Source organism: Symsagittifera roscoffensis, chromosome 4 (genome assembly GCF_963678635.1).
Source record: "Symsagittifera roscoffensis chromosome 4, txSymRosc1.1, whole genome shotgun sequence".
Lineage (NCBI taxonomy): Eukaryota > Metazoa > Xenacoelomorpha > Acoela > Convolutidae > Symsagittifera > Symsagittifera roscoffensis.
The window spans coordinates 28,769,720-28,796,776 of record NC_087065.1 but is presented as its reverse complement, the minus strand read 5'-3'; the positions used below and the strand labels follow the sequence as shown (position 1 = coordinate 28,796,776).

Genomic DNA, 27,057 nt, shown 5'->3' with positions numbered 1-27,057 from the left:
AATTACAAACGCGGGAAAGTGGTCAAATTTAGCAGCGGGAAATTGCTATTCGCAAATTCCGATACTTAATTTAAGGAGAGTAGAGCTGTCTTATTCGTGACAGGAGACAGAAAGTAATCGCGAGCTAAAGGACATCGATATTCAGTTGGACCAGAGTGATCTTTCAGTCGAAAGGTAGACAATCGAAGTCTCCCAATGGTCCAGACCAAAAACTCAATTCTCAAGCTTCAGCTTGTTCGATTAGAACTTATTGAATCAAACTTAATTCCCTATTTATTCTCAAGTTGCTTATTAATTTAGTTACCTCAAATTCTCGAGTGTGCCGATATGAGAGTACTCAATTTAGTTTTCTTGGGTATGTTTTATGATTGTTATGTTGAGGTAAGGAGAGTTTTAGTTTGATCCATAAAAAGTAACTGTACGGACTATTACGACCCTGTTTTTAACGCCTTCGTGTGTTTTGGGTATTTTGAGACCTAAGTACTGGGACGTTCTCTGACTCTTGAGCCAATGGTTATAGGGCCTATTTTTTTAAAACCTCATATGTGAATTAAGTAGCCGACTGTTACATAGTGTTTTTATGGCGCTCTTGGGTGTTTTTACGACATCATGACTACGGAGTCGAGCCCACTTGAAACAGCTCCGGGCTACATACCCATTCTAGAGTACCGGTGGTACGGTTCAGCGGGAGCGTGCAAACGTTCCGGTGGAACCGTGATAGCTTTTTAAGAAAACTCAAGAAAACTACCTGGTAAACGCTCTCCGAACGAGGCCTAGCTAACCTATTAAGGGGGGGGGGGGTTAATTAGGGGGACTAAAAACGAGCAAAAAGTCAAAAAGCGAAACAAAAACCGAAAAAGAATAGAAAAAGGAACGAAAACGATAAAACAAAAAATGACAGTGACTTTGACACCAGATTAGGTGGATCAAGCCTTTATATTAATGAAATAGTATACCCATACTGTTTTATTAAGACCGATCGTTTCAATCAATTCAGCAATTTAATAAGGTGCCCGAGTGTGGGGCGTTGTTAAGAGTTTTCAGAACGCTTGCAACTTAGCTGGACCACTAGGAGACTTAACTGGAAGAGGTGACCAGTCGAGTAGGAAAGTGGTTCACAGGGACTTAGCTGGACCATTAGGAGACTTGACTGGAGCGGTTGACCAGCCAAGTGGGAAATTGCTGCTGGTGATCAGGTGCAGGACACATCAAGGAGACAATCAGCGCGGAATTAGAACAACCAGAGGAGGACAGACAGAGGTATTCTGGTTGCTCAATCGGGTATCGTTAGAATCCACATTACATTATAGGAGATAAGTGTAAAATTGGATAAGCGGAATCCCATTGTTTTGAGGAACGTTTTTACTTGAGCAGAGCTTGGAAACAGGCTCTACGGTTTTCTCTTGAGAGGTTTAGCACCCAGAGCTTAAGGGAGGGCTAAACAGGGGGGAGGTTAGAAGGGGGGTTGGTTAGGTTAGAGGTTGGCGGTTGCAAATTGTAAAAAGGAGGGACACATTAGAGTAACTAATTGATCGACATCGCCGTTGTAGTTACATCAGAATCTTTCACGCGTTGATTATAAGAAGCAGATATCCAAGTTTAAGATCGAATTGAGGTAGGTATCCTGGTCGGATAGGGTGGGGGAACGGAAGTAGACAGTTTTTGTGATACCCCATAAGATTGCTAGCAGGGGTGAGGAAGACGCGTGGCAATCAGGTACCAGACGTTTTTTCTAATAAAAGGTTGACACAAGTCACCTTTGAAGATTTAGGTGGGTTTATCTTTCTGTTTTTAGCATTGGTTGAAAATGGTGTGTAATGTGTCGCTAACATCGTTCGAAGCTCATCATTCTTCACACCATTGATGAATTTTGAGGCTACTGCCAGGTTCATACTTTTGTTCGACTCATCTGGTTGGCTACGCCATCGAAGCATCTCCATATCGTCTAGAAACTTGTGTATCGTCTCGTCTTCACGTTGCCTCCATTTCTCGATGCGCATCATCGCTTGGTGTCCTTGCACCCCTGAGCCAAAACGATTTAACAAGATTTCAAAGATTTTCTCAGCAGTGTCCCGCTGGTACTGCTTTTTGGCCATCACGCAGTTTAGGGCTGTCCCTTCCAGGTTACTGGTAAGCGCACTGCATTCTTCTATTTCTGTCAGGTCCTCTTCTTCAAAATGCAGTTTAATGACCTCTATCCAGGTATCAATACAGCCATCAGATTCGTCTTCATAGCACCCTGGCTTTTAAAAAGCCTTTCTTGTTCACAGGTTCAAAGGTTGTGGTCATTGATGTCGCGTCCCTTGAATGCCCCGCTTGAGCATCATTGCCCACTGAGAGAGGCTCTGGGTTTTCCCTCCTGTTCGATTCGCTGGGATGACTTCTTACTTGATTCGCATGACTCCAGTTCATGGAATCACATCTCCCAGTCGCATGTGCGTCTTGCGTCGGTCGTTCGTTTGAGGTCGGTCTGTTGCCAGTTGAACTTTCTCTGGTGTTTGGGCCTCGTGGCCTATTGTCCCCTGTGGCATAGCTGGATGAACTGCCCCTTCCTCTAGTGGATCCATATGTCCTTCTTCTATTTGGTTGTTCATTGAAGTTCACTCTCGGCTCCCTGTTGGGTTCTCCTGAGTTTTTTCCCCAGTCTTTGGTCCACCCCTGCTTCCTAGTAGCCGATCCAACCTATCCATGATAGCCTGAGTTCGCCTCTCCATCATCGATTCTATATTCTTGTCAAGAATTCCATGAGTCTGCTCTTGTTCAATTCTCAACTTCTCAATTTCATCTCTCAACCGTAACTCTCTCTGATCAGCTACGCTCGTCATTCGCGACAAGTTCTTGGCCAAGTGTTCATCTGTTCTCTCCTTCAAGCGTTTTTCGCTTCTGCTAAGTTCTTGTCTGTTGCGGTTGATCTCTTCCAGCAGGTTTCTCTCTCGACGTGGACAGCCCTTTCTAGTTCACTCATTCTTAAAGACATGTGTTCATTCTGTTCTCCTATGCTGTCCACTATGTTAGTCAAGGCTTCTTCGATTGATGCTCCGTTGTCCAACACTGGCGTCACAAGTGGTGGTGTCACCCTATCGGTTCCAGGTAGCTTGGTGCTGGTCGAGACTCTGGTCTTGATTCTCTGCCTCGACGTCTCCTCATGTTCCACTTCTGGATCTGCAGAAGGGTTACATAGTCCTGTGTTTCTGTTCTTCCCAGTTCGCATCTCCAAATTCTTCATGGTCACAAAGTCTCCTGAGTGGCCTGATCCATTTGTGGTCTTGCCTATTGTCCTGACCACACCAATTCGGTCCATAGAGCCAGTCTCTCTATTGGTGTATGCATCATTCTCCTGAGTCGAACTATTGAGGCTGACTTGAGATCCGAAGTCATCTTGCTCGTCATCGTCCTCCTCCTCCTCCTCCTGGGTTTCTGCTTCATCGCCTGTACCCGTTCCCATGGTAAATGGAAAGAAGTTTTCCAAAGTGTTCTTCACTCTTTTCATCGTGTTGTCTGTGGGTGATCGTGTAGTCGCCACGTTTTCAGTAGAGATGTCGGACAGTTCCGACATCTCTTCTCGGTCTAAAGTCCCGGTGGAAGTGGCAAAATCTTGGCCTTGTTCCACCGGAGTAGATTCACTCGCCAATCTTCTGTTTCCACTCCCTTCCGGTCCATGTCCCTCCCGGTTCTCATCCATGGCCGGGTCAGGATGGACCTCTACTTCTAGCATTGCGTTTTGTCCTTCTGAGGACTTTTAACTCCTGGTTTCAACCACTCCGCCTGAAACTTTCTTCCCTTTGTTGGGCCGGGTCCTTGTGATCCTTTCCAGAAAAGGGTCGTTCATTGCTTTTCTTTGTTTCTCAGGTATGAATTGCCTAGAGCTAGCATTTAGTTTGGGTATCCTTGACTTGTCTAGACTTATTTTCGATTTATCACTTCTTACTGCTTATACATTCAATTCGATTTCTACTCTCCTTATTGTTTGACTACTGATAATAATATCACAACACAATAAATTCCTAAAGTTTCACTTCAATAGTGACCACGAATCCTTGTTTGTTATCACAGTACAGCGTATATACATTTTATTCACAACAATCGATTATTGGTTGTAATTATATGAAGATAGCACAGTCAGATGATATCAGTATTTATGAAAGATAGTGTACTCACTACCCAATCAAGAACAGATATTTTTGATTTAAAACCAAAAATGAAGCGAAAAAAATATATAAATATTAATATATATTCTCAATGAAAAACGTGTGTTTTGTACTTAAGTTAGTCGAATACGAGTGTCGAACTTGTCTATAAAGAAAGAACTTTCCCCGTTTGGTGCAGCGTCAAACTGACAAAACTTGAAGGCAGTAATTTTCTCAAGTGGAAATCTATTGTACCCACCAAATCTTGTGTTACCTATCTGCCTTCGGATTTCCCGAGCTCGGTCTACTAAAATCCTCAAGGCAATCACCTTTCCAAAAATTGATTTGGTTTTTAATCCACACAAATCAGTGACAAACATTTATTCAATTTAGAATTAGTGTCGCGAATATCCCGGTTCAGACCTTTTTTGTCTTACTCCGGTTTCTTTAAAAGGCAAGATACCAGTGCAGTCACAAGTTTCAAGCCTGACACCTTAAAACCTAATGTTCTCTACTGTTTACTTTTCTTTTGTCTACCAAAATTTTGATTAAAAAGGACCCCTCCGGATTAGTGAAAAAGAGGACCCTTCCGAATTGGCTAAATTTGGACCCCTCCGGATTGGCAAAATAGGACCCCTCCGGATTGGCAAAAACAGGACCCCTCCGGGTTGGCAAAAAAAGGACCCTTCCGGATTGGCAAAAACAGGACCCTTCGGATTGGCAAACTTGGGACATTTCCAAATTGACAAACATAGGACCCTTCCGGATTGGGACTTCTCCGGGTTTGTAAAAATAGTTTTTCCGGGACTTTTAAAAATTTCACCCTATACCCTTCAGGATACGTTCTCCGATGCTATTATGCTGTAAGAACTAAATAGGAAGGCTGTATTTTCCGTCCCTAGACCCTTTCGGATCGAAGCTAAGCCTCTTATTTTGCTATTCTACTCAACTGTGAAGGGTCTTGTAACTAGCCTAGTTTCGACTCGACTATGGTTTCTGGGTTCTTCGGGAAACAAATTTGATCTTTTTTACCTACAAATTATTGATCCGAGCTCAAAAGGCCTATACTCTTCTAGTTCAGTGCAAAAGACCCAATCTAAAACGTTCCAGTTAAAAAAAATTTGCCAAAAACAATGCTATTTGGACCCTTCCGGATTGATAAATCCACTAAATCAAACATGTTAAGTCCGATTTCACTGTAACCCGGAAGGTTATCGGCAAATGGGTTTTAAAACCTGTCGATTCACTAGCGAACGTTGCTCGAACAACACGTTTTACTGTCCTAACCCAAAAATTACAAAATTTTTTTTTAATTTGTAGCGTTTTGTTTTTTCAAAAATCAAAAAATTCGGTTTTTGCTATCCAATTAGTTCCAACCACTTCTGAACTAAACTCAATCGGTTCTACCTATTATACTAGTACAGTTACATTGTAACTCACTAATTTTGCGTTTTTTTTTCCGTTTCCAAAAATATCGATATCTCAAAAATCGCCATTTGTGGGGGGATCAAAATATTGCTATTTTGACCCTAAAATACTGTCTGCTGACTGTGTTTTTCACTGAAAAACGGTATAGGAGTATTAATATAGCCTGTATAAACAGTAATACTAGTAATATTATACCCCTCTGGGTTTGTTCAATAGCCGAATTAAGGTGCTTAACACGGAAATTCATAATTCGGCGAGGGGTCAAAACAGCGCAGTCACTGTCGAGCCCCCCCGCAGATTGATATCTTACTTTTTTGTACCAAAAGGGATACAAAACTCGCTAACGATACCCAACAGTCGATATTTGTTGTCCTTGAGCACCTTTTTGTCGCTCCTTGCACTGCTTGCTGGATCAGTCTTCTTTTCTAATCCCGATACCCTTCCGGATTGAGTTGAGCGCAAATTAGCATTAACCTGCTAAAATACCTAAATAATCCTACAGTACAAGCACAAGAAACGGGCCACAAATTTGATCGTAACAATCCTGACTGATATAAATGCTTGTAACAATAATGTATCTAACAACAACAAACGGGAGCGTCGGATCGCATCTCGTCTGGGGCGATGATTTCTACTGATTTTTTTTTTACTTTTTACTGTTTTTGGTTTTTTCGGTTTTTTCGTTTTTTGTTTAATCTTAGGTACAATACTAATTTTTGTTTGGTTTCTTGTATATCTTTAAGTATTTTTGGTCACAAACTTCTCAGGGTACGACAGGACGGCCAAGTTTTTTGTGTGGTCCTTTAAACATCGGGTCGACAAAAACGTTACTGCTTCCGGCTTCAGCCAGAACGCTCAGATTAACGTAATTACGTACGAAAATAGTGAGCTCATGGTCGGGTCTCAGTATCCCCAGACCACGAGGTCAAATCTTAAAAACAGGGCTAGTACTTGTTTATTATTATACTATTGTTTTTGTTCAGTAGAGAAAAATCATCATTCCCATTGGAGAAGGGTCAACCCTTTCCCTCAATTCTTAGCTTCTCATATACTGAAATTGAATCTAGTATTAATTAAACTCAACTCAAGACAATCCGGGAAGCTAAAAGTTGTTAAAATTATATTTAAGTATTCTCACGAGACCCTTCCGGATTCTTGAATCTGGACGAAGAGCTCTCTTGTCTCTTTCCGGAAGGCTGGGACGTCGTCCCAACACCTTTCCTGGTTCTCGGGAATTGCTTTGTAACGATTGTAGCGGTACAATCGTTACAACTCGGAAGGGTTGTGAATCACTATGTTTTCTCAGTTCGTCGTTGTTTTTCGTCCGACTCTTTTGTATCTCAGAATATTGTTTTTCTGTCTTTTCGCAGTTTTCAGTTGTCGCAAAAAATAAAATCGTTAGGTGTCCTTCACGCCCAAATCGAAACTTTAAAAATTAGCATGTCAGGTCAAATTAGCCATTCCTGATTCGTTCAATCGTCCAACTAGCACCACTAATTCGTTAAAACCGTTAATCTTCTCAGACAGATGTCATAACAATAATTCGAATTCGAACTGCATTTTGATACATTCTGGTCGAATGTCACAGGAATACCAAAGTAAAACAGCACAACTCGAGGCAAATTGGAGCCCATTCATGCATTCATACAATTTTTCTCGCATTCCGTTAAACTTTTGAACAATCGTACTTTCGTCCAGTAATCTATCTGTCTATTGATCAAGCTATCCATCAACCAAACCGATCTTTGATCTAGCCATCCACCTATCGATCAATCTATCTAAGCAACCATCCAATCACCCGTTCCTCTATTCATTCATCAAGTATCTATCAATGCAGTCGATCGTCATCCATTCATCCATCTAACCAGCAAAACACCAAGCCATCCATCCCTCGAACCATCTATCTGGTTTTCAACTATCCATTCAATCATATCTTCATCTACTCGTCCTTCTATCTATCTAACCATCTAGGGATTCAACAAATTTTTCATCCATCAAACCATCCAAACATTTTAACAACCACCCATCCAGCCTGCAATCCTAACAACCATCCATCATCCATCCATCCATCTAACAAGCAAGATATCAAGCTAATGATCCCTCGAATCATTTTTTCGTGTTTCCAAGCATCCAGCCAGCCAGCAATCCATGAAATCATCCATCTATGAAGCCATCCATTAACTTTGCAACCAAATCATTAGGCCTCCCGTCGACCCATCCCTCCATTTGACAACCTATGCTTACAGCCAGTCATACTATGAGTCAGCATTATATCCAGCCATCCGCATATTTAGTTACACATAAGCACAATTGTCCGGCTATTGGTTCATCTTTACATCCATGAATGTTTTCATCTCTCCCGGTTTCCTTCTAACAATCCATCCGGCCATCCATTCGTTGTACCGTTATCCGTTCATCAATTGTTTCAAACGCCAGTTCATTCAGCCGCTCACCCATCCAAACAGCAATTGAACAATCCATAAATTTAACCATCCAACCAGTCCATCCATTCTTATTTGTTCATATTTGTTCATCTATTAGGCTAGGTTTGTCTCTCTTACTATCATCCACCACCGACTCTTTCTTGCTATCAACACCCACACAGCAAGCTACTTTGACTGGGAGCCAATTCCCAGTCTCTTGCTATCACGCACCGCCATCTTTCAGCAAAATCCCCAAATTCTACTGTGTGCCGGTTATTACTTAATGAGTAGTCTGGCTCTTCGCTCATACAATGGCCTTAGTCACTGATTCTTCCGCAGATTCCCCTACGAAAACCTTGTTACGACTTTTACTTCCTCTAGACAATTAAGCTCGAACCGCTTCCACCTATTGCCAGGAGCGAAGTCTCAGCGACAGGCTTCAGCAATTCTTGCTTAAACATCCAATCAGTAGTAGCGACGGGCGGTGTGTACAAGGGGCAGGGACGTAATCCCCAGTAGTTGTTGATTACCGAGTACAAGGAATTCCTGGTTCACGATTGCAAATTACAACATTCAATCCCCTTCACGCTCATGAATTTTAGGTGATTACCCGGACCAAATAGACCAAGGTTATCTCTCAATTTAAATTCACCAGTGTAGCGCGCATGCAGTTCAGGACATCTAAGGGCATCACAGACCTGTTATAGCCTTACTTCACGTATGCTATTTAATTGTACATAGTACCTCTAAGAAGTAACCAATACTTTAACGAAAATGGCACTATTTAGATGATCAAGATCTCGTTCGTTATCGGAGTTAACCAGACAGATCACTCCACTAACTAAGAACGGCCATGCATCACCGCCCATATAATCATGAAAGATCATCAACCTGTCAATCCTTATTTCTGGAAAGATCATCATTCTGGACCATCCATGAAATCATTCATCTATGAAGCCATCAATTAACTTTGCAACCAAATCATTAGGCCACCCGTCGAGTCATCCCTCCATTTGACAACCTATGCTTCCAGCCAGTCATACTATGAGTCAGCATTATATCCAGCCATCCGCCTATTCAGTTACACATAAGCACAATTGTCCGGCTATTGATTCTTCTTTACATCCATGAATGTTTTCATCTCTCCTGGTTTCCGTCTAACAATCCATCCGGCCATCCATTCGTTGTACCGTTATCCGTTCATCAATTGTTTCAAACGCCAGTTCATTCAGTCGCTCACCCATCCAAACAGCAATTGAACAATCCATAAATTTAACCATCCAACCAGTCCATCTATTCTTATTTGTTCATATTTGTTCATCTATTAGGCTAGGTTTGTCTCTCTTACTATCATCCACCACCGATTCTTTCTTGCTATCAACACCCACACAGCAAGCTACTTTGACTGGGAGCCAATTCCCAGTCTCTTGCTATCACGCACCGCCATCTTTCAGCAAAATCCCCAAATTCTACTGTGTGCCGGTTATTACTTAATGAGTAGTCTGGCTCTTTGCTCATACAGTGGCCTTAGTCACTGATTCTTCCGCAGATTCCCCTACGAAAACCTTGTTACGACTTTTACTTCCTCTAGACAATTAAGCTCGATCCGCTTCCACCTATTGCCAGGAGCGAAGTCTCAGCGACAGGCTTCCGCAATTCTTGCTTAAACATCCAATCAGTAGTAGCGACGGGCGGTGTGTACAAGGGGCAGGGACGTAATCCCCAGTACTTGTTGATTACCGAGTAAAAGGAATTCCTGGTTCACGATTGCAAGTTACAACATTCAATCCCCTTCACGCTCATGAATTTTAGGTGATTACCCGGACCAAGTAGGCCAAGGTTATCTCTCAATTTAAATTCACCAGTGTAGCGCGCATGCAGTTCAGGACATCTAAGGGCATCACAGACCTGTTATAGCCTTACTTCACGTATGCTATTAAATTGTACATAGTACCTCTAAGAAGTAACCAATACTTTAACGAGAATGGCACTATTTAGAGGATCAAGATCTCGTTCGTTATCGGAGTTAACCAGACAGATCACTCCACTAACTAAGAACGGCCATGCATCACCGCCCATATAATCATGAAAGATCATCAACCTGTCAATCCTTATTTCTGGAAAGATCATCATTCTGGACCATCCATGAAATCATCCATCTTTGAAGCCATCCATTAACTTTGCAACCAAATCATTAGGACACCCGTCGAGTCATCCCTCTATTTGACAACCTATGCTTCCAGCCAGTCATACTATGAGTCATCATTATATCCAGCCATCCGCCTATTCAGTTACACATAAGCACAATCGTCCGGCTATTGATTCATCTTTAAACCCATGAATGTTTTCATCTCTCCCGGTGTCCGTCTAGCAATCATTCCGGCCATTCATTCGCTGTACCGTTATCCGTTCATCAATTGTTTCAAACTTCAGTTCATTCAGCCGTTCACCCATCCAATCAGCAATTGAACAATCTATAAAATTAATCATCCAACCAGTCTATCCATTCTAATTTGTTCAAATTTGTTTGTCTATTAAGCCATCTATCTAGAAATACATCATCCATCCGTCTAAGCAGCAGGCCAATCAGCCTATTTTTCTATACTAAGTCATCCGTCTTTCTAGCCGGCTAGGTAACCGATCATCCTTTCTTTCATCGTTTTTCAATCCATGATATAGCCTAATTGTTGTGATAAACTTATTAAATAGTCTTTATTTGTTCAAATTTACCGCTTGTTTGTTTTCATATCATATGCTCGCTGGGCTTTCCTCTTCTGCTTATCGTACCAAATCTCGCCGTCCCAGCCGTAGGCGAGTGAAATTTCCCTGGCGTAACTAGACGCAAGAAGGCGTGAACTGGTGAATCGACCTCCAAATCGACATCAAGTTGTACCACTCCTTTTTTTCCATCGTCTTTGCCTAAGCAATTTTAAATCCTAAGTGAAAGTATTCATAAATCACCCCAAAAAGCTTCCTTTCTCGTCCCAGTTGTCTGTGTTTCAGGTAGATGCCGCAATTTCAGGCAAGACGCGTCCCTGAATTCTCACAGAAACTAGTTATCGGGACTTCAAGGACCAAATATATCAAACCAGCTCTAGTAAATCAACATTTCACTCCTACCGCGGCGCAACGCTTCATGATCTGTTTGAAACCGTTTTGCAATACAGACTAAATCGCCTAAATGAATTAACAATAGTTGCTGGATACAATGACAACAGGCTGAATCCACGAGAATTAGAACAGAACTGGAAAAACTTGATTAACCTCGTCACTAAGAAGTTTCAGCTCAAGACACTGATCATCCCCAAAACAATTCAGACTGTAACAGTTCCGAAGTAAACCGCAAAATTTTTATTCATAATCATGTGCTGTTTAACTTGATAAATAGATTTGTACACCCCCATACACTTATTGTTTCACCTAACCTCAACCTAAATCCAACCCCTCAAATGATCTGCCCTGATGGTATTTCTCGTTCTACGGTAATGATTTCTTTACAAATTAGCTTGCAAATTTATTACATAAAATCTCTCGCTAACTTGACACCGCCGTCCTTCCTAAAATGGCTACTCAAACACATTACCTTATTTGTAAAAACAGCTTGCGAAGTGGAGGTGTTTAGTGCTTCACTTGCCCAGGCTACATGCATGTAAAATGCAGCGGCCTAGCCCGCAGCAGTGTTCACTATGAGGATTTCAGTTGTCATCGCTGCACCTCCCAATTTCCTTCGGCTAACGACAAGCATGAAAGCAATACCCCAACCCTAGCTACAACCACGCTCCCCCAAATGCACCCTCACCCTTCCACTGCCCCACACTCACAAAACTCAGGAGAGTGTTTTACTATAGAACCTAGAACAAAAAAATACCCATGGACAAACCCCTGTCCAGAACTCATAGAAAAGACCAGGAAAAAATACATCGAAGTGGTCCACTGGAAACCGGTCTTTATGATCTTGTCGAAAATTAAAGTTGGTTATATCTTCATTGAAACCCTCAAAAGAACTTTAAACAGCCTAATAGACAACAACGAAAATACATTCGCAATGCACGCAGCAATCATTTTTCCACACTTACTACTGTGCAAAGAAAGTCCGAAAATGATAGATTTTTATCCAAAACAAAAGCAAGGCGACTTAAGAAATGGCAAGACGGAGATCTGGATGGACTATATAACGAAAGGAAGGGCTGCAAATGCGCTTGTTGAAAGGAAGTAGAAGAAAAACTGAAACTGAAGCACAAGAGTTCAACAAACTAATGAATACTGGAAAAATATCAAACGAAATTGTAAAACTAACAGACACATCCAAAGGCGTTCTTTCACTCGACGAGATCTTCAAAGGTGAGACAGTAGAACAGACTCTCATAGAGAAGCACCAACCATCTTAACCAATTGCTGGGAGTATACTACACCAGTCTCAAACGAAACAGTTCATTTCCATCCATCGATATTTGATCAGATAAACAGTCAACATATCAAGAAGGCAGCCATGAGAACGCACAGACCGCCTGGACTACCTGGCCTCGATGCAAATGAATGGAGACGTATTTTAACACACTTCGGGCAACAATCAGTTGAGATTTCAAAAATAATTGCTAAAATTGCCAAACAATAGGCCACCGAAGAACTAAATCTAGAAATATTGGAACCATATAACGCATGTAGATTAATACCCTTAGATAAGAATCCAGGAGTAAGACCCATAGGCGAAGGAGAAGTTAAGCGTAGGATAAAAGGGCGAACAAAAACTAAACTCCTAAAAAACGAACTCATGTCGCTCGGTTCGAACTACCAACTCTGCCTAGGACAAAAATGTGGCATTGAATATGCGATCCACACGCTAAGAGATCAATACAGCAAAACTTCCGCCGATGCTGTTTTACTGATAGATACCGAAAACACTTTCAACTCGCTGAACCGAAAGCTGGCATTGAAAAACATCAAAAATGCCTGCCCTTCTCTTTTAACAGCGATTAAGAACACCTACTCCAATCCATCTAAACTGTTCGTTAACAAAAAAAACATCTACTCTCAAGAAGGGACAACACAGGGGGATCCACTAGCAATGGCCATGTACGGTCTAGCCATAATACCCCTCATAAAACTTTTATCAGTAGACGATTTAACCCAGAAATGGTACGCAGATGACGGAATGGCAGTCGGTGAATTAAGCAATCTACCAACCGTCCTCGATAAAATTGTATCACTGGGTAAATTTTTCGGCTACCACGTGAAAGCATCCAATTGCCAACTCATTGTCAAGGATGAAAAACTCGGTGAAGCTCAGAAAATCTTCGCGAATACAGGAATCACTATAAAGGCAGGAGCCCGAGTGCTTGGTTCAGTAATAGGAACAGAATCTGAATGTAAAATCTCCCTCGAGTTTCAACAGAATGAGCAAATCAAAGTTTTGAAAAAATTAACGAAAATCGCGAAAACCTCTCATCAAAACGTTTATGCCTGCTATACTAAAGGAGTTCAAGAAAAGCTTTCATTTCTTGCCAGGACAACAAAAACTTTATGGAAAACTTAGAAATATGTGAAAATTTTATAAAAGAACAATTATTACCTAACCTAGCCGGTAAAGACACTTTAAACCCCCAGTTCCGTGAGATATATTCCTTACCCCTTAAAATGGGCGGAGTTAACATCAAGCTGCAATCCGATCATGAAAGCTATCTAGAATGGTCTAAGGAAACATCACTAGTACTGGAATCTCAAGATCCTGTTACAGCAGTAACACAGCAAGAAAAAATATGTACGAAAATCATAAAATTTGAAATTGAAAGAAACCTAACCTCGTTAACTTCTTAAATGAAACAGATAAGTACGAAATCGACCTGGCCTCTGAAAACGGAGCCTCTAACTGGCTCAATGCTTTACCACAGCAGATACAACTTCAACCTGAATAAATCAGAATTCAGAGATGTTATTCACTTAAGATACGGATGGGAACCGACCAAAACCCCACTCACGTTTGCATGTGCTGCTAATTTTAACTTGACACATGCGCTTCACTGTGCAAAGTGTGGTTACACACACATAAGAAACAATGAAATTAGAGACACTTTCGCCAACCTCATGAACGAGGTTTGCCATGAAGTCGAGATTGCGCTGAAACTTCAGCTGTTGCAAGGCGAAAGCTTTGTCAACAATTCAACTACAACTGAAGATGAGGCACGACTTGACGTTAAGGCAAACAAACTCTGGGTTTCAGGATTCAGCCACGCTTTCTTTGATGTGAAAATTTTCAACCCCCATGCCAAAACATCGCGAAAATTGCATAAAGGCGCATACAAATACCACGAAACGCTGAAGAACTCCAAATATCAGCAAAGAATTTAAAATGTAGAGCAGAGTAGCTTCTGCCCGCTAATTTTCGGATGCACCGGTGGCGCTGCTCCAACGGCCACGCGGACGATGCAGCAATTAGCCGAAAAAATAGGTAATAAAAGACGAGAGCTATCCAGAATCTATAAACTACATAAGAACTAAAATAAGCTTCGCGCTCCTGAGGAGCTCTATACTTTGTATAAGGGGGTGCAGATCGCTACGCAAAGTTCAATTTATCGACAACTCCATAAGCGCTATTGTAGAGGAAGGACGGCTAGGATAAATTAACATTACGACGATGCATTCAAGGCTGATTTATGACGTCATTGCTGATATATATATATGCATTTTTACAACGCTGGTATGGCCGTATCCAGCTTGTGCACTCACCGTAACTAAACGGAAGGGCCCCTTTTGTAATTTAGGTCTGCATAATCCAATCATCCATAAATAACAGCATTAGCAGGCCAAGTATCCATGTAGCCAGCCAGCGTTCCATCCATCTATCTATCCAGTAATTCATCTGTTGAAAAACCCAACCAGTCAATTTATTCCTCTCTCGAGTAACCCATCTGTTCATCTACGCATTAATCGATTCAACACCCACTTCAACACAAATATCCATCCTTCCGTCCAGTCATTCATTGTTAAATCCAGCAATTGATACAGCCACCCAATCGTCCAGCCATTCGTCAATCATTCCAGACATGCAACCATCGATTCGTCGAATCATTCAGCCATCCATTCGGCCAGCCTTACATTCATATATCCATACATGAGCCGAACTTCTCTGCTTTAATCCAGTCAGCCTTTCATTCACCGATCCAATCAACAGCTATGCATCCAGTCATCCATTCGTTTATTCACGTAACCATCTACTCAGCCATCGAATTGTTCAACCATATGAGTTATTGTCAGAATTTTTCGTTTAAAATAGTTGCTGTCCTACTTCATGGGCAAATTGAAGAGAAGAAGAAGAAAGAACACCTGAATTACTGTACAATAAAAGCCGAGGCATCAGTATAGCAAAGTGTAAATACTAAAGTTGGTTAAAATTCATTGGTTACATCAAACAAAAACACAATATCAGAAAACAAGCAATAAACAAAACAAGTTCGGTTACAGTTCAGAAATTGGTTGATTAAAATATATGAAGTTACGGATACTAAAAAAACATCAGTTTTAAGAATTAAAAACGAGCTGGTATTTTAACTTTACAAACAATTTTATAGATAGTCCAAACATACAGCGTATATACAGAATATATACAGATTCTCTTTCAAACAATGTCTGGAAATTAAACTAAATTAAAACATATAGAACTAGCAAAAACGGAAATCACGCCACGTATTTGTATTTGTACATATTGGATTGTTTCTCAATTCACTCACGTAAAATTCTTTCAATTTTTTCTTGAATCCTGTTCTCGATTTTTCTAAATTGCGCAAAATTATGGGCAGTGAATTCCATTTTCTAGAAGTCAAATGAAAAAATGATTTTTGTAGAGAAGCGGTTGAACAATGTTTGTCAAAAATAATTTGTTTCGTTCTTTTTTTGAGCCTATAATTGGCAGTCAGTAGTCTCAATGTATTTTGAAAAGCCTTATTTTTGTTTGTAAGATATTGTTATAAGTATGTTATACACTTTAACTCAATTCTTTTCTCGATTCCAATGAACGACTTGCTAATGCGAAGAAGGAAAGAAGATTTAAATTTCGTTCAACTGTTTCTCTAGAGATAGCATCAAAGTAGCATTAATCTATTATATAGTTAAATGCGGGCTTCACTATCTTCGGGCTTTTCTGATTTGATTTCAGTGGTAATTTTACCGAGTTTAAGTTAAGCAGCCCAATAGTGAATTAGGGGTTGCGAATTTGGCCTCCAATTTCGAATGCCCGAATCATTTTTGAGATTTTTATATTAACTTATATTAATTTTTTTTCGCAAAATCTGAAATTCCCAACCTTGTAGTTGGGTCCTGTCAGAGTATTCTTAAAGATTGCGAATCGTGCCTCCAAATATGACTGCTCAATTCTTAGTAGTTTTCGAGATATGATATTTTTTGTGATTTTTTCATAAATTTTCAGAAAATTTTATTAAATTTTTTCTCAAAATTTGAATTTTCCAATCTTGTAGTTGGGTGCTGTCGGAGTACTGTAAGGAGTTACAAATCTTGCCTCCAAATTTGACTGTTTAAATTTTTGTGGTTTTCGAGATATGACGTTTTTTGTGATTTTTCAAAATAATTTCAGAAAACGTATTAATTTTTTTTGGTAAAATCTGAAATTCCCAACCCTTTAGTTAGGCATTGACAGAGTAACCTCAAAGATTGCGAATCTTGCCTCCAAGTATGACTGCTCAATTCTTTGTAGTTTTCGAGATATGAAGTTTTTTGTGATTTTTCCAAAAATTTTCTGAAAACTTCAGAAAGTTTAAATTAATTATTTTTTCAAAATTTAAAATTTCCAACGCTATAGTTCGGTGTTGTCAGGGTACTCTAAAGAGTTTCAAATCTTGCCACAAGTGACTGCTAAACGCGACTGCTAAACGCGACTGCTAAACGCGACTGCTCTAATGCTTTAAGTTTCCGATATCTGACGTTTTTTGTCTTTTTCAAAATTTCTCGAAGAACTTATCTATAAAGAAATTCAAAAAATTTAAAAATACTAGCTTGACGAAGATACAACCCTATTTTCAGCTTACACCCAGGCGTCTCAAATCTTTCCTCTTAATATGAATGCTCAAATCTTTTTAGTTTCCGAGATAAGACGTTTTTTTTTTTCAATTTTTTTTTTCGGTAAACTTAGGTTTAAAAAAATTCACAACATTTTGGGATTCCTAACCCTTTAATAGGGTGCTATTAGTGGTTGCAAATCTGGCCTCCAAATTTCTCCAGAGGCCCATTAAGTTTTCGAGATGACGCTTTTAAAATGGGAATTAAAAAATGTAAATGTTCGAAATTACCAACCCTGTAATTGGGTGCAGTCAGAGTACACTAAAAGTTTGCAGATGTTGTTTTCAATATATGCGGTTTTTCATGAGCTGTCGTAAAATTTCGAAGCACCGAAGGTGGGTTAAACGCTAGTTTGTTTTAAAAATATTGCTGATTAATCTAAATGTGATATATGTAACATTCGCCCAAATACTACACAGCGACGGAGCGTAGAAAAAGTACCTATTAACGACTGGCAGGCGTCAGTTACCTTAATCCTACTCGCTTTTCACCGTCTCGACCTTGCCAGTTGATTTTCTGGTCTGTCTAGGGCAAAGTAAAAAGTTACCATTTTTAGGCCATCAGTCAAACGACTTTTGATCAGCTTTCGTTTACATGCGAACACAACCACATAGCTGAGTCTCGGATCCTCAGACTACGTGATTGTCATTAAAAACACGGCTCGAACAACCTATTTTAATATGTTTTTGTGTGACAGTTCTATATTAAATCCATTGGAGATGGATTGACCCTTTCCTCTTTCTAGCTACTCATATTCTAAAATATCAAGTTACACCGGTGTTAAATTAAAGTTTCACGACTTCCAAGTAGCTATATAGTCAGTTTTATACAGTCCCTTCACATAAAACAGTCTCTGGGGGACCAAGCCTCCGCTCCCGTGATATTCCTGCGATAACGCTCTTATCTCTCCTAATTTGCGTCCCGGGAGGGTTCCGTGGAATACTCCTGCCCCACTGAAGCTTCCTTCCCACTAGTATCCGCTGACAAGTGTCTTATCGTGCGTTGTTGCCACGATAAGAGGCTTCGTATTTTCCGTCTCTTGTACGACTGTTTTTCACAATATTTGTCGTTGTTCTTATTTTCTCAGCTTTTTGGGTCAAAATGGCCGTTTTTCGTATTTCTGAGAAATATCAACTTGAAAATCGAAATTTTAAAAATAGAAAATTTCAGAATACTTCGACCCTCCTTCCAAGCACTTTTTTGCTGTTAAAGCCTTTTGTCTCTGATTCGTGCTTCGTCGGAAGGTTGCGCTGTGTCATCTGGCAGAATGGCACATACTCCCCGGACAGTCCCCATCAATGTCCCTATTGATCGCATAACACCGGTTTATCGTCAAGTAGTTATCCAGTTTTCTGTAATCAATCTTACAAATCGCATAAGAAAATGAAATTTATCTACCCCACCTCAACTCACTACGTGTTCACAAATGGCATCGTACTACATCTCACTGCCTTTCAACATTTTCACAAAATTTGCACCATGAGGAGTGTCCTAGATAAAATTTCTTTTCTGACTACTTACGTCGTCTTGCCATAAAACTTCTTTTCGCTCTTTGTGATTAAAAAAAGGGACGTGGCACGGCCACCCACCCGTTAAAATTAACTTAACGTCACTCAACAAGTATAATCATTTATTTATGCGGTCCTTTCAATATTAAAACTAAGAAGCTCTGTGGCTAGGAAAGTTATTGAGTTACCCACCCTTCTCGAGCGAGCTAACTCAATCTTACCATGTCGCCACACAGTGAAATTGTGTCTTACACAGGTTAAAAACTTCAATCGTGTTTAAATAGGTAAATATACTCCCCTATGTTCTATATATACATACATAGTCATAACTAAAATTTCTTTTTCAACAATTTAACAATTGTAACAATTTTCAAAGTTTGGTTTGACCAAACTAAATCAAAACAAAAAGTTTAACAAGTTCAATAATCAAAACTTGGTTGATTGGTTCAAGTTTTAGCACACAAAGACAATCAAGTTTTTTTTCTCCTTCTCTTCTCTTCTTTGTTCATCTTCATTCCATCACTTCTCCATCTTGATCTTCAGCTTCGCTGTCCTCCAATACTTTCTCCAGCATGTCCATGGGGTTGCGGGCCGTGCCCCAACTCTCCTGTTCCAACAGCCTCGGTTTGCAACAAGGTAGCAAGTCAACATTAACCTTTTGCTCCCGGTTCCTGCAAAAGCTGTTGTGAAGACATAGGCTCACGTTTCGTTCTAGGTCAGCTCTTAAGACCTCTTTCTTCTCATCTTCAGTTACACAAGGCGCTCCAGCTACTCGCTTCACCGCCGTGGTGACCGCGTTTCTGTGCGTCAGGAATGCTCTCTTATAGGCTCTTGGTTGGTCCTATATCTAGCTGGAAAGATTGATAGGCTTCCGTGTCCCTCGACATGTGACGCTTCGCGCGTTCATACATCCATGATGTCATCACTGCACGGAACCAAGGCATCAATCTTTGCCTTGACCATATTCTTTCAATGGCTTTAGGTATTCTCAGAACCTTGCAGGTGGTTCTGAAAAGATCCAATTCATGACTCATCTTCACGTTGCTCAGCTGTTCAGGAGTCGGCACGGCCGTCTCCTGTTCACTTGTGTCCGCGTTAGCCTCCAGCCATCTCACTGCCAGCATGGCACTAACCACCACGATTGACACCTGTTGATTCTGATCGGGCAACCCCGTAGAGTATAACTCCTCCACGTCCCATACTAGCATCAGATTCCCGCGTTTGGGGTACCACAACGTCTGCGCCAAGCAGTGGCAAGGATACTCCCCATGGGTTCTCACTATGTTCCTTCGGGTCCGATACCCTGAGGGTCCCAGCAACGGTTCCACCTCCATCAGAATTCTGTGTAAGTCGTCTTTCTCTTCTATGGTGGGGAATTCAGTGGGTAACGCTCCACTCGCTTTCTGTTTCTGGAACTCACTCACATTGCCTTCATTTAATCTCAGAAACTCTTCACCCACTACGTCTTGCAACTCGCCTTCAGATCTCTTCGGGACTGCCCGAAAGATCTTCGCCAATAAATCATGTGACCTCTCCGACATTTCGGCCAACCTTACGCACTTTGGCACAGAGAAGAGTTGGTCAATCAACACCTGCTGTGTCCTTGCATCCATCACCACCATGTGTGTAGGATATCTACTACTGCAATATGGTGCGGAGCTTGAACCCACCAGATATTTTGAACCAGTCGGTTTATGATAGGCCTCACTGTCTTTCAGATTCATCTCGTTCTCCAGAGCTTCTCTCCAGCCTCCGATCTTCTGCTCCGTCTGCAATGCTCCAGGGAATACTTCCACGCTGAGGGACGTCACTAGCTCATGGGCACGCTCCAGGCGCTCAAGCGATTCTATCGAACTCGTCATGCTACAAAATCCCAAGGCTGTGATCAAATTTACATCGTCACCCCATGACAGTCCGCGACCAACTCCATACCACTCTTATCCGACATGCTCAATCTTCCGTACAATCGTGCCAGTTGCCGATGCTGCTCGCTCAGCGTAACCAGGCAGTGTCCCAGGTTACAAACATGTCCTTCCATCCCACTATGTTGAGCCAAGCATGTGCCTTGCTTCAACCAATTGCTCGATGGACCTTCCTCGGACAGCTCCGTGGATGGGTTGCTCTTCCGCTTCGTCAACCTCATGGCCAGCAGATGATGTATCATGGCCAGATCATGCAAACTCGCGTCATCATCTAGGTCTAACGTGATATCCGCCGTCATGTCCCAGATTAAACCGGCATTAGGATGAGGACACCAAGAAGGCTTCATGAGTTCCCACATCGTCACTAGACTGGTTTTCAAGGGACCGTCCCAAGAACCACAAGCAAAACTCACTTGCCCCTTTAGCTCGGGAACCGAGGGTTCGACCACTCGTTCTTCCAAGATAATTCCCAGCTTGGGTTGTTCCACCATCAGCATCCCAGTTTCTTTATTACGTTCAACCCAGAAATTGAGTACTATGACTTGCTCATAGTCGAAGTACGCTTCCCTGGCTTCTTCATTCACGAAGGGATTATACGCCATCCCCGGTATGCCAGACACATATTGGAACGACTTCAGTTTCCCTAGTGTTGCAAACTCTTTTTGTCCTTTGACTGCTTCAATTAACTCCCGGCTCACTTTCAATTCTTTGTTGGAATATCTTCTCACCTCTTCCAACTTTCGCAATCAACTCCTTTTTGCCGAATGATCTTTATACATTCTCCCAAAACAGGAGTGGGGATACGATCCACCACGAAACTGACAAAGCAAAGGGCATCCTTACGCTTGGCCCATGCTATCGCAGAATCGTCTTTTGAAATCAACGCTCGCAGAGCTCCCATCAACTCCAGCTCCTGTTTCCGTGATTTCGAATCATTACTGGCTTCATACTCCGCCTTCTTGATGCCCATCAGGCACCAAGCCAACCGTACTTGCAGATCAGTTCTCATGCAAGGATGAGCCAGGTATGCTGCCACCGTAGCAGGTGCATGCATCGACTCGTCGAAGTATCTCTGGAGGGCCGCCCTCCAGGAGCTTTCTAGTAGCTTTTCCAATCCAATTTCGTTCGCCTCAGAGGACATTACCGTGCCGTATTCTTTTCGATTTAAGTTTGAATTCTCCATGAGCTCTTTCAGATATTCCTGCATGGCTCGCTTCTCGCTCCAAGCCATCAGGTGCCCTCTCGCGGAGTTCCTCGCTTTCAACATCTCCACATAACCTCCTGCTGGATCTCCCATGTGGACCGATTCCGGCACAGTGACTCGACTGTACTCGACCATGTCGAGTTGTCCTTACAGCTTCAACTTGGCTATGTTGGTCCGCGAGGGCCTGTAATCTTCAAGTCCTCCAGATCCACATTGACTGATGATCTCCATTTCTAATTTAGTGTCTGCCAGGGTTCGTGCTGTTTTCTTTGATCTTACGGCCGTCGTGGTCAGACCTGCCAAGAGCATAGGGGGTATCAGATTCTCTTTTTCTCCCCCTGTCAGCGTTGCACTATCTCCTTGCCCGCTCTCGCCTGAACGACCTGCGCTCGTTAGAGAGGTCACCACTGCGCTGGCTCTCGACTTCACCACTCTCGGGTTCATGGCTCGACTTCTTGTTTTCCCTTTTAGTCGCTTCAGCCCCTTCCTGGCTCGTCTGACAGGTAATTTCTTTGCGACTTGCTGATCATCGGCACTGTCTTCTGTTACTGACTCGGTCAGAACATCCGACTCCATGGAGTTCACTATTTTCTCCAGAACCTCACGCATGATGGGTTGGTTCAATCCCACCTTCATTATGGACTGCGTCCCATATCGCCTTATCACGTCCCATGATCTTTCCATGAAATTCACTCGGCTCCAGGTTGTTCCTGTCTTGCCTTCTAACTCACCTTGATATCTCTCCCATTCCTCTTCCGGCAGCGTGCTCAGGAAGGATACCCTCATTGATTCTTAGATTTTTCTCCTCCTTGGTGACTCATGGAGCAATCTCTGCGGATCCCTGCTTCGGCATTCTCTCGCCTGGCTTATTGGGTCTATCGGGGATAAGTCGGCCGACGCCTCCTTTGTAGGGGACATGAAAGACGATGGCGTCATTAGTAACAGACTCCCATCGACTTCCCCATCGTCGTCTTCACTAAACCGGTATTCTAACAAGTCTCTCTCCAACGCTCCCAGATCCGTCTCACCCGGTTTTCCCGTCTTTCCCTCGGTATCGTTATCATCATCGTCCTGATCCATCAATTCATCATCACCTGCATCAGGTTTTGGCCTGGGTCTGGAAGGTCCTTGTCGTGAGTCTATGCCCGAGTCCGGCCGAGCCGGTACGGTCATGTCTCCTGCGTAATAAAACAACTCATCATTCACCAGGAATTCTACAGACTCCTCGCCATGTGGTGCCAGGTCCTCTATTGTTATATATGAGCCTCCTCTGCTCTCCTTTGCCACTTCCATCATCACTACTTTCACTTCTCCTGACCACTTCAGTCTTGATAAGTCATCTGTGGGAGAATACACTTCGTTCCACATTTCGGCCGAGACCTCTGGTCTCCTAGAAGGTAGTGCCTTGATCTTTTTCCTGCTCCAAGCATCAGGAAATGAAAAGTCAAACGTGTGCGCGGCTGCAACATTCCAGCCGATGAAGCGCGGCTCCATCCCTTCACTCCACTTCAACATTCTCTTCTCTGCGTCACGAGCTGCTCCGATGCGAGGGGCAATGATGGGAGATGTGACTCCCAACAACATCCTCCTTATCGGTGGATATCGAGGGCATTGATCCGGCAGCGGCCTGGACCCAGAAAGCCACGCTTGCTGGTTCTCTTTAGCGTGTGCATAGGCCTCTGGTAAGAGTGGCACTCTCATAGCCGCTCCCGTGTCCTTCACTACTGGTCTTAAGTTCCAAAGCTTCGGGTTGAACTGGATGTGAGAAAGTTCCTCACGGCCCATTCGGCACTTGAAGTGGTTGTTGAAATCCATCAACATCCAACCTGGCTCCGCTATTCTCCCGAACAGCCTATCGTCACTGGCCAGGTCTCTCAACTCCCTCTGTTCTACCCAGTTCAGCACGGAATAGTCCACGACTGAGACCAGGTTGACGTATAACACCGAATTCCTGTATGCCTTGACTTGCACGTCCGGGAACACGAAAGACATCACCGGTCCATACACCACCGTGACGAATTCCCGCAGTCCGTGAATCAGAGCCAACGGATCGATCCGCATCATGACTGCCAAATCTGTCAGCAAGGGCATGCCACAATATTGCTTGCACTCACTCGCATCCGTCGCCGCCTTATCTTCTCCCGTGACGCTTCTGTTCTGCTGTAAGAGATATTGGAGCAGGAGAGTCCTCCAGTCTTTCATCTTCTTGAGCGAGGCGGTTTCCAACTGTGCATTGAACTCACGACTGGGTCCCTGTAGTTGTTCAGGGTAACGTAACAGCACAAGCAAATCACCCAGTCGACCGTAGGCCATGGCAATCAGGGTCAGGAGTCCATCCAATCTCAAATCTGCCAACGCTTGGGTGAAGAGATTCGCCGGCCCCTTCACGAAATTTTCGTGACCAAATGTCACGTATAAGGCTAACACCAGGCCAATCGATAACTTCCTGATGTCTCTGACAAAACTCGCGATCAAGTTCCGGGATGCCCTAGGATAGCACGTCGACAGGACGGATGGCGTCCATCCCACTCCCATTCCACCCAAGATAGCATCCGATCGTTCGTACTGTGCCCTCGTGGCTAGCACGTCAGCTTGGAACTTGTCCAGTGACATCGTGTTTACGTCCTGCATCAGCTTCAACATCATGCCCCCAGCTAACTCCCGGGCATCAAACAAATTTTTCAGATACACGTGTATCTCCTTTATCACTGCCGGCGCATGCTCGCACGCGTCCTCACCCAAGCTGCACAGCCTTGGTGACGAGTACAACCATACGTTGTTGTGCGGCTTCGTGCGCAAAGCCATTGCCATGAGATCTTCTTCCGCTGATGTCATATTCTTCCTGACTGTCCTGCCCTGCTCATTCTCGGCATGATCCATCTGTCTGAACCAGAGATCATCAGCCACCTGTTGTATTAACAGATGATCGTCATCCACCCCTGGTCTTAGTTTCAGCAATCTGGCAAAGTTGGACAGCTCCAACCCCAGAACTTCATCTAGCACCAACCGAGTTGTGCTACAATCTCTGAGTCCCTGTATGGCATTGGAAATATCAGCCCAGACGGCGGGAAGCTCAGATCGGGACGGGTAGTAATTGTCTGGGTCTACTACTCTGTTCGGGGCCGGAATTATCACGTTGAACCTCCCCTCTGCTATCGTCGTGACCATTGTGTATACAAACTGAAGGGGTTCTGGCAATGCAGCGTACCCTGGTGACAACACAAAGACCACCTTCACCACATTATGCGTGAAACGTTGTTTTGCTGCTGCTTCTACCTCAGCCATCGCCGAGAGCAATGTCATTATCGCATCCCCTATGACCTCGTTGCTCGGGATCGATCCATCCGTCAGACTTGACAATAAGCCCCTGCTTTGCAGATGATCATTTGAGCCTGCAACCACTATCACCTGCGGCTCCATACTGACCACCCTTTGTACACTTATCATCATGCCGATCGCCTGTCCCCAATCCAATTTAGGTGCCGTGAAGAAAATCACGTCGGGCCAAAAGAGAGAACGGGGCGTATAGAGATAATCGGAACTGGCTACGATCAGATACTTTGCAGCTTTCATCTCTAAGGGATCGTAAGCTGCGAACAGGCCGTCGCCTATTGGGGCCTTCAGTTTCCCATATCTCTGGTCATCTCCATCTACCGTGGTCGTTCGGGGGTAGTCCCTTGAATACTCACCGGGCGTCTGACCAGGTGGTTTAGCGAACTGCCTGTACATTTTATGATGCTTGTTGTTGGGCTTGTTCTCTACCTGAAACTTGCCTCTTCGAGCAGGTGGCGTCAATTCCCGGGCTCTCTGTCGGACGTCCGTAAGGGACCGCGTGTTCAAGGGCCCAAAGGTATTGTCCTGAGGCAACCCGTTCAAGTCTGCATGTCGGAGCATAGTCGTATAGCTGAACTGCTCCTGCTCTGCCAGCAGCCAATCCACACCTGATATCCGATATAGTCGCGACACCGTGGGACTTTCTCCGCCAATCATTCTCATCGCGTCCTCCCGACACGTCAAGGTATTCATGTTCAATTTCGAGGACATGTCTGTCTTTTACTGTCCCCAATGACTCGGGTCTGATCGGTTCCAAAGCAGCAGGCTGCCTGGTTCAACTCCCTCCGCAGGCACGGCGCTCGTAGACGGTCCTGCTGCTGAAGCAAGGTCTGCCGTGGCGGGCGGATCGTTCCTCCTAGACACGGTCTGGGAGTTATTTCTGCTCTGAACCACTGATCTGCCGAGTCGGCTTTCAAGCGCTTGTGTTCTGGGAGGAGGAGCAGTCCCTAGCCTCTCTCTCACGTTTGAGCTCGGAGCGGTGGGTGCGGCTACAGCCGTCTCCATTGCTAAGGGCCCTAAGCGGTTGACGAGGGATTCGGGCACGCTTGCCCTTATTCTACTTCCTCCGGTCGTCGAGCTGGTCCGAGCCAGAGAACTGGTCGCCCTCGACTCCTGCTCCATTTCCCTCAACTGCGTCTGAAATACATCATTCATCCAGTGTCTCCCTCGTTGGGTGTTAAAATGTATTCCATCTCTGGTAAGCGCGATGTGATCAATCATGCGCAGCGTGTTTTCAAGATCCAGAAGTCGCAACTCGCCAGGGTTGTTTCTCGCCAGATTACCGATCATTTCGTTCCACCGTGTCACGTTGCCATTCATGAAATCTGCCACTGTGGTGCCCACCAGCGGGTTTTGTGGTATCGTGCACAGCACCACAAAAATGGGCCTATACTTCTCTTTCAGTTCATTCAGGAGGCATACCAACAGAGGCTCCCACTTGCTCTCCGGAGTCACTGGGGCTCTCGAGACGTCGTTAGTTCCTAGCATTATCACCAGCGTATCCAGGTGATCCTCGCTTTGGAATTCCATCATCTTGATGACCTGAGCCACTGAAGCTCCTCCAAAGGACAAAGTGGTCGTCTGACCATAGACGAAGATCTCATTCAGATCCCTCACCAAACTGTCTCCTATGATCAGGTGGCGACTCCCTGGGGGAATCACCTGGTCGCTCGTAGCGGGGTTCCAGCTCATGTCATTCAGGCAGGCTCGAGGATGCTCCGCAGCTACTTGCGTGAACTGGTGCCGTGTCATCAGATTCTTCCTAATATCTACCACGCGGGACTTTTGATAGGTTCTGCCATGCGCAGTTGCCGAGGGCACTATCGTGTGGGGTGCTCGCTCCGAGCTATTAGATGACTGATCACGACGCTGGGAAGGAACGATCCTACCCAATATCCGTCCAGTGGTTCGGCTGATCTCATCCATCGTTGCTCTGGCCACTTGGTTGAACGATTCTTGGAACTGAGGAGCGAGGTAAGTGTCAGAAGGGTCTGGTATCGTGAACCTTTGACTAGAAACAGACAGTCGTGTCTGCTGAGGAGCCTC

At 43.5% G+C, this 27,057-nt stretch overlaps 2 protein-coding genes across 2 annotated transcripts in view; both read right to left on the bottom strand.

The window, feature by feature from the left end:
• Window positions 1-1,005, bottom strand: part of LOC134844673 (zinc finger Ran-binding domain-containing protein 2-like) — a 474,693-nt gene extending 473,688 nt beyond the window's left edge. The window contains exon 1 of the mRNA XM_063861475.1: window positions 1,000-1,005. The gene's annotated coding sequence lies outside the window, so the exon portion shown is untranslated. The remainder of the gene's footprint in view (window positions 1-999) is intronic.
• LOC134844671 (5'-AMP-activated protein kinase subunit gamma-1-like) overlaps window positions 1-27,057 on the bottom strand; it is a 466,367-nt gene that overhangs the window by 298,533 nt on the left and 140,777 nt on the right. The gene's annotated exons all lie outside the window — the stretch shown is intronic.